Source organism: Cynoglossus semilaevis, chromosome 18 (assembly GCF_000523025.1).
Source record: "Cynoglossus semilaevis isolate Cse_v1.0 chromosome 18, Cse_v1.0, whole genome shotgun sequence".
Classification (NCBI taxonomy): domain Eukaryota; kingdom Metazoa; phylum Chordata; class Actinopteri; order Pleuronectiformes; family Cynoglossidae; genus Cynoglossus; species Cynoglossus semilaevis.
This window is the reverse complement of record NC_024324.1, coordinates 6,846,659-6,855,391: the sequence shown is the minus strand read 5'-3', so window position 1 is coordinate 6,855,391 and position 8,733 is coordinate 6,846,659. Positions and strand designations below refer to the sequence as shown.

The 8,733-nt window shown below is 42.8% G+C and overlaps 1 long non-coding RNA gene across 1 annotated transcript in view; it reads left to right on the top strand.

Moving 5' to 3' along the window:
- LOC112488519 (uncharacterized) overlaps window positions 1–8,733 on the top strand; it is a 53,333-nt gene that overhangs the window by 2,975 nt on the left and 41,625 nt on the right. The window contains exons 3-4 of the long non-coding RNA XR_003052654.1: window positions 1,435–1,623; window positions 3,570–3,871. This is a non-coding gene — a long non-coding RNA (uncharacterized LOC112488519). The remainder of the gene's footprint in view (window positions 1–1,434; window positions 1,624–3,569; window positions 3,872–8,733) is intronic.

Genomic DNA, 8,733 nt, shown 5'->3' with positions numbered 1-8,733 from the left:
AATTTAATTCTGCTGCCTGTCACTGTCGCATAGACAAAAGAAGACAAATGATTTATGTAAATAAACAATACTTTGCAGACTAATTAAGAAAATTGAATAATTTTCCACGGTCGATGATCTCTCATTGCACGCTAATGTGCCGCAGGAATCACCTCCGTAGGGGATATTTAACCACAATAAGCCACTTCTCTAATCTAACATAGTGCACCTGTAAATGAAATGCGGGGCTAACAGCCAGACGTGGTTGGATATTAAGATTTAAAAACAATTGTTTTTTTACTTTGTGTTTATTGATGATGATGTTTTGTTACCATGAAACAAAAAGACAGTTGGGCTCAATTCAAGGAACGGCTTTAATTAAATGTAAAATGAAGGATGAAAAATCTATTTTCTAATGCCTCGCTGGCTGTCACTATGTTACCGAGTCTCCAAGGAACAGCAGGGTGACATATTAACTCATGAAAAATGAACACATGAGACTTAAGGCTAAAAAAAAAAAAAAAAAATAACAGTACTGCTTTCTCAGCGCTCACTTGTGGTGTTTGTGTTGTGTGTGTTTTTGTCATGTAGCTGCGAGTTGTGCAGCTACATGACATGAATTGTGCACGCACAGCCAGTCTAACAGTCAGTTTAATGTTGCTCTGTGTAGTGTTTTGGTTGGTAAAGCTTCAGAAGTCTCTGCTGCCTTGCATGTTGTTTGATGAAATATACATGACACTGGCAGATTCCCAAACCGCTCACATGATCGCAGAATGAAATGTGTTAGACTGTGAGTTTTACATCTTGTTACTGCTGTAACCACTTCTGGGTAAATACTCACTAATAACTGAGTCACTTTGTCTTTCAGGTTTGCCGTAGTTTATATATGAAGGAGCAGCTGTGCTATTTCTGCTGCCCTTTCGCCACCACTCATGTAAACAAAATGTTATCTCTCCCTTTTGAAATCAAGCAACCCCGTCCAATCGGATTGTTGTTCAAGCCCCCCCGTCGCCTCCTTACCATATGTCTCCCAGTCTTATTACGCCTTGGGAACACTCCCTGACAGGCATCATTGATCTCAGCCAGCTTAGAGCGATGCCATGAAAGTGTTCATTGGCAGCTGATGACAGCTTTATTAGAAAAGGAGGACATAGCAGATCAGCAAGTTTTCCCTCATCAAGAAGCCCAAAGGGAGTGAACTGTGGCTAGAGCTCATTGCAGTTGTTTAACAATCAATTCAGTGTCCTTTTTCTGAAGACATCAATTTGTTTTGTACACTGAAGATAGTGCAGTTGAGCCCCGGGTTTTAATTGCAGGTAGAACGTCTTTCAGTCAAAAACTGTCTATGTCGAGTTTTTTATTTTTTATTTCCCGTCCTTGGCGATTTTAAATTTCATATTAAGAGATCTGGAGAAAAGTAACATGGAAAAATTTTTTTTTTTCTTTCTTCTACAGTACATCATTTTCTTCCTTGATTCGGGGTAAGCTGAGATCGTGCTCTTATGACATCTGGTTTGGAGTAGTTTGGGAGACTGCTAATCAAGATACTAACAGGTCTACTGGCAAGATGTGAAGCAGGTGGCACATGACCAAGCTGTAAGAGATTCCACCCCGCTGATGAATGCTCCGCCACATACATCAGAGGTGAGAGCGTGCGTTGTGTCATGTTAAATATGCGGATATTACACCTTGACCCGTTGAACTCATAAATATTCATCAGGATTTCTTCCATTATATGTGTGCATGTGTGAGAATGGGATTCAGAGTGTGCCCAGATATCACAGTGGTGTTGTGAAGGAAAATGCTGTACAGCACTAGAGTGGAGTGCAGCAGAGGGAAGAAGAGGACAGCACCTACATAATGAGGCTAATATACTGCAGCACGGTGATTTTACTCTCTCCCTTATTTTCCACAAGCATTAATTCAATCCGGGAGAATGGGACACAGTGGCCTATCTGCAAGTATGAGGCTCATGTTGAAGTACTAAATGTCACCGTCAGTGGTTGACATGATTTATCTACGTCACCTCACTCTACAGTGGTGGGTTTGTTTTTTTTTGTGTGTGTGACATTTATCTGGAGGCTTCGCAGAGTTCTGTATGGAAGTGTTTGACGGCTTGTGGGTCGTAGTTTGAGTCACATATGGTCACACTCTGTTGTCAAGCAGTGTTGCTATGTTCATAACCGGTCCACACTTCCATTGTCCATTGTACACTGTCCTCCATTGTAAAAAGTCAAATAACTAGTGTTAACAGTTAGAATCTGCATTGCCCTACACCAGTGTCACTGACCGTGGTGCTGAAATCGGAAAGAAGGAAAATGTAACCAAGGGGCTGCTCTTCCACAATTATTATTCAATAAACATTAATGGCAGCATGGAAATGTTAAACTGTATCAACATATCAAGCTAAAACAAGCTGAGTTAAATTATAAATTAATAATACTGTGAAAACGTAGCATGATTATATATTAGCTGGAGAGGGTTAAGTCTATTTCTTAGATGTAAGAAACCCTGCTTTTAGTATAAAACCGTGGCTGACACTTTGTGAAAGGATGAAGCCGTCACGTGGTTTTTGTTTTAACAAAATGTTAGAGGCGACAGGCTTTGAAATATGTGTTTTTACAGAAATAAACCAACCACAGAGTGTGCGTTCTGCTTCTTGGACTTGCATTACTCCCCCTGTCTGCCATGTTATAACTGAGGAGATTACCGTTTTGTTTTGCACTCCTATTTATTCTGGGTGAATTTCACACAATAATACTTAAAGTGCCTCATGGACCAACTCAGTTCAGCTGCATGATCTTAGCAGTGGAGCACCGAGGCTTAGTCTGCGCAGATGTATTTCTGCCAGCAAAAGTATTGATCTGTGCTAGTAATTCTTGCGTCACCTGATACAACATCTTCAAGGAAATGAAGACATGACTATACTTATCATGTTATCATTGACGACTGCCTGTTAAAAGCCCTAATGACTTCACTGGTAGGTGTATGGAGCTCTCCATCAGGAAAATGAGAAAATCTAAGTCGTAGGGGCCAAACTAGTTTCCAATCATGTAATAAAACACTCTCTGTCATGAAATGGCCAGAAGGCTTATTGAAAACAATTCTTTATTTCCTCCCTCCCTCTCTCTCTCTCTCTCCCTCCCCCTCCGTCTGTTTCTTCCCTCTTCTTCCATTCACTCACTCACTCACTCACCAACTCACTCCCTGTCTTTCTACTCTGACCCATTTACAGTAACTGTCTACGTAAAGTGCTTGACATGATGGTGAATGCAAATGGGCCATTTACACTCACATAAATGTCACTGCTTATACATTGTTTTTTGCTATAGATTAGCCTTACCCCTACAACAAGAAGATATTACACTATAGCCACAACATACAGTATATAAATGTACTATAGGATGCTTTGGGTTTGGGACTGTAATGCATCACACCCCCGATGCTGCATAATTTGAGAAGATCGTTGTCCCTCTAAAACTTGTTGTTGCAGCTGCTGTGTTAGTACAGATCTTAAGTTTTTGCTTCTTTGACAGTGCACCAACCTTTGTGAAAATGGGTAATACAGTACATTTTTTTGTCTCCTATAGTCCCCCCGGTTCTCTGGCTCCTCCCTGAGCAATGGAGAGGAGCAGTCAAGGATCCTGTGGACCAATCGGTTGGCGGTGATGTTTCAGTGGGAGCACTGCCTGTTAACCAGTACGTGTGTGTAAGAGAGAAATAGAGAGAGAGAGAGAGAGAGAGAGAGGGAGAGAGAGCCTTCCACTGCTGTATCTCCATCCTGCATCCTCCATAAACACTGCGACCGAAGAGCTGCGGAATAGGCGTGTTGCTCCTGTTACTCCAGCCAACATCACGTCCAGGGACCGCGTGAAAACTGCACGGAGCCAAGGTAAGAAGCTGGCTGATGGGATGCAGGAGAGGATGTGGGTGCAGGTACAGCCGCGCTGCTCGTCACGTGGCTCTTTAATTGCCTTGCGTCTGTGGGTGATAAAGACTAGTTTATCGGTTTTTGCACTGGCGCAGTCTCCCTGCGAACATCAGACCCTGGTCGGTTTGCAGTCAGAGTAGCTCCAGGCTGTGTCAACTTGACACACGCACACTGTGAAACACCGAATCACGGGTCTGTCCGCGGTCGGCAGTTTAAGAAATTCAAGCTACAGTCGAGTTGCATTTGTGCGTAAATGTTGGCTGACCGTGAGAGCGCGCTGGTGTGTCCCGGAGAGGAACCCGCGGCAGCCGCACAACTACAGCATCTGCACTGCAAGGCAGAGGTGCACAGAGGTTTGATTCATCACGGTGTGACTCTTGGGACAGTGAGGAGATGATTCCAGCGGACCACCCTGGCTCAGGATTCTTTAGAGGGTCGTCCAGGGTGCTGCACATACACAATTCTGCCAGTGCGCACATGAACGTCGCACCTCCAGAGCTGCTCCTTTGAATGATTGCGACCATTCTGCTCCTGTAATATCTTGTGTTTTATGATGGATCGTCTGTCACTGCCCTTTTCCATTTCCAACAGATGAGCCGCTGCAACACACTCCATTCTCCGCCGCTGCCGCCTTATATCCCATGACAATATTAGGTCCCAAACCTTTACAGGGTCCCGAGTAAGATTTTATACCCCCGCCCCCATCCCCCTCCACTTCCCTGCTTTGCCCTGCTCCGCACTACCATAAATACACCCAACACTGCCGTTACCAGCTTTATTATTCTGTGCTCCTCTGACAGAAACTGTTTGTGTGATGGTTGTACTATATAATGAGCACGGCCACTAGAGGGCTCTTTGGTGCTATCTTGTGCCCATAGGGGTTCTGAGCAGATGTTTTGTTTGTGTAGTTCACGTTCACTTAAGGTAGTAATGATACTCGACCTTTTGATCAGTTGGTTGTTTGGTTGTTAGTGTTGTTCACTGGTAGTAACTGGTTGCTCAAACGGCCCTCTCATGAATTCATATTTGTCACCAAGACTTTGTAGTTTGAAGTTTAAATGTTTCATTAAGAAAGGAATTTTATATATATATATATATATATAATTGTGCTGTGTGCAATGCCAATGAGTGCCGTGCTTGGAAGCTGTCCCAGGTGGCGCTACCTGCCCTTGGATAGGAAACAAGACAGGTGAACAAGTGCAGGCTGCCCCACAGAGCTAGGCCAAAGATGTAATGTACTGTACACCAATATACTACAAATATTTATATTCCTTATACTATGTTTAAAGATATAATATTGACTTCTAAATGGATGAAGCAGCCCCAGTGTTGCTGTATCTTCTGTGCCTTTTTACTTTCCAAAAGGTTTGACAGAGACCAGACAGTGAAGTGCAATCGATCGAGTAGGCTCTCCACTGGAAACCTGCTCTCGTTACAACACTTGTCAGTGAGCAGGGCAGACTTGACAGAAAAACCAAGACGATGGAGGCAGACATTAGATTATGACACCTTGTAAAGTACACACAGACTCTTGTATTTGAGTCGGTTGACTTGAGGTTTCAACGACTGAAAGACATGACCCTGGATGGTTAACTCTCCACATTATGAGCTGATACTGTCTGAATTTCGGTCAGGTTTCGGAGGCATTTGGAGCCAAATTAAAGATTTGTTTCATTCATTTGAATGTAATATTATATATAACACGTATAATATGTTATAAATCCCCATGCCTCTGCATCCAGGCTCTGTCCAGGGTCTGTTTTCCACCAATGCTCATTTTCGTGCATGGGAACAGCTAGCATTTACCCTAGTATTTCTTTTCAGCACCACATCAGGGGCTCAGTAACGATGCTCAATCTTCCATGAAGCTGAAGCGTTTACTGTGACTTCCATGTACGGTCCCTGCACACAATGTTCTCTCAGGGGAAAAGCCTCGCGACATCTTTATAAATCATGATAAAGCACAGGAAGATAACAAACAGCGGAGTGCATTAGTTCAGCTTAAGTCTGTTTGTTAGTCAATTGAACATCAAGCAGTGGAAGCACGATCTCTAGTACGGGAAAGTTGACACTTGAGTTTATGTCGTGTGAGTGTTTGTTTAGTGCAGCAGGTTGTGTTGGTGATGAGAAGAGAAATGGTCCGTCAGGTGACAGGGATGGAATTGACTGATTTAAAAAAAATGGCATTAATGCTTAAGAAATAGCCCTTTGACCCTGCACGTGGTGGCAGGTAAAGGCTTTTCCTGTTATCCCTGGTTTACTCCTAATTCAGAAAAGATGAGGGAAAAAAACAGAAGAAGTTTTCATTCCAGTTCCCCAGCATTTTATTCTGAAAGTCGTTGAACTGAAGAGAGAAACCATGACAGAGTGAAGTTGGTGAGAAATGTTGCATAATTAGTTATGAAAATAATGTTTGTTGCAGAACAAGCCTTTTTTGTTTATGTGGTCAAATTAATGAAATCGCAATTGGCAAAAATCACTATCGGCGAGTCATACCAAAAATAAAATATAAAGCATGACGACTTGCCTGCCTACCTGATCTATGTGTTCTATGCTGCCTCTAAACACAGTGGAATAGATACGTAGCACAAGACATGCAACAACATATGTAGTTACCCAGACAGCATCACATCCTCTCAGTCTGTTCTCCTCTCATTTCTGAGCATCCCTCTGCATTTCTCCCCATTCAGCCATGGGTTTTATAAACCATGTTGAGTGTTAAGCCATAAAGAAGCCATCTTACATATTGCACATCAATAAAAAGAATTCAGCTCTAGCACGGGGGTGGGGGGGGTTTATTGGCCTCTCACAGACACACACGCGCGCTGCAGAGCGGTCGGCCGTGCAGGATGGATACAAGCGCACCATATATCGTCATCTGTGCGTTTAATTGCCGTCTGGCTCAGAGTTGTTGTCTGTTTCGCATAGACAATCACTGAACTTTTATGTTTATGTTTTATATGTAAACAGTTCCTTTGCACACAGCGCCACGTTCAATCCTTAACGGTGTCACAAAAAATGTAATTGTTAAAAGCACAATAACGGTGACAGATTGACCGACTTACGTTTACGACTTAGTCACATTCCTGTGAAACTGCCGAATAAAATGTTTACCTCTGGGTTAGTGAGTTGATGTTACTTATTTATTACGTCGTCTGTCTGTGTATTCCTAATGGGGCCGAACAGAAGGAAACCAGGGGATTAATGCCATTAGACATAAAGCACTGGCACAGAGATAATACCGTTAGACGCTGCAGACATTTGTGGTTCCTCGAACAGATTAGATTCAGTACTAGCTCAATGCTGCGGTACATGAGAAGCTTACAGAGCTGGGGCTTGTTGTGAACAAATATTAGTCATTTATTTGTCATGTATATAAACCCTACAGTGGTTTAAATAAAATATTGTAGGTTTAAATAGGTTAAATATTTTGCCTCATAAGTTAGAAAACAGTGGAAAAAAACCAGATCTAAAAAACCAAATGTTCACGTAAATGTTGCCGTGAATTAGATTGGACAGCAAAAACCAAAGTCCTTTAAGCAACACCTTTTATTCTGAAAACAAGTTGTACACAGTCACAGGTTCCCGCTTCAGTTCAGCAACTTTCAAAATAAAGTGCTTGGTGACAGGAATGAGGGGCTAAAAGCATCCATTCCATCCATTGAAGCACAAACGGCTGAGAGGAGGTTTATGTGAGTGGTTGTTTTAGCTTCGTTTGACGCAATTCAAGGGTCTGTGAGTCACAGCTGATGGGTCTTACCTTTTTTCCTTTCATTGGATTGACATTTGAAAGAATTAGAGCTTTTGGTAAAAACTATTGGGGGGACACTGCCTTACTTGAGCTCAAGTGACTAAGAACACGTGAACAACACACACATACTGATATCCTTTTGCTATCTTTTGCATTTAAATTTTTACCAAACCCCCTCACAGGCTCATATTCATGCCTAATGCCTTCAAATTCAAACCCGCTGCCATATTTTGACACACATCCCACAGACTGATGACGGTTCTCTATTTTAAACGCCCTCTGCCTTTGTGTTTTCCAGATAACAGGTCAAACGATCTCACACTCACCGTGCAGATCCAGATAATCCTGGTCTCGCTCAAAACAATGTAACAGGGAGAAAAAATGGACCAAACTCTCAACCCTGCGAGTTAAACTTTTTGCCTGTACCGTGGACCGGCCTGAAACTGAGCTTGCAGGCAAGGTTAAAGAGGCATGGATGGAAAAAAATGTTTGCTCATGTTCCCAGCGAACCGTTCCACCGATGCACTTGGGCATGAAATTGCTCCCCTTTCTGCCCAAGCAGACTCCGAGCCCAAGCGCACCGGCCATATCTAGTCAGGCGAGTTGGCCTCGCCGCATCCGCCTCTGTGCAAACCGGTATCCTTTGTTTGCCCTTGGCTGCTCATTTGTTTGTCTGTTTGTTGATATGGTTATGTGTTTGTGGATCGTGGAGGTGCGGGATTGGCGAGAGCTGGGTGTCAGCTGGTCGGCTCCACTCCACTCCAAGTTTGCAGCAATTATTGGCTGCTCAGAGAACTGCTGCAGAATCACTTTATGATCGTAGACAGAAAAAAAGAAAACTATGAGAGAAGATGGTTCTTGAGATGCTGTCTCAAGATGCTGTGATTTAAAAAAAAAAAAAAAAAAAAAAGAAAAAGTTGATGGTGGCAATGATTGTGTTGATGACAGAGTCAGCTCTGCCTGAAAAGACCTCACTGTATAGTGATGCGAATATAATGATTTGTTTGCGTTTCTTTTTTTTTTTTCCTGTTTGTGTTGTGTGCCGCCGTACGTTTCCTTATATATGTTTCGT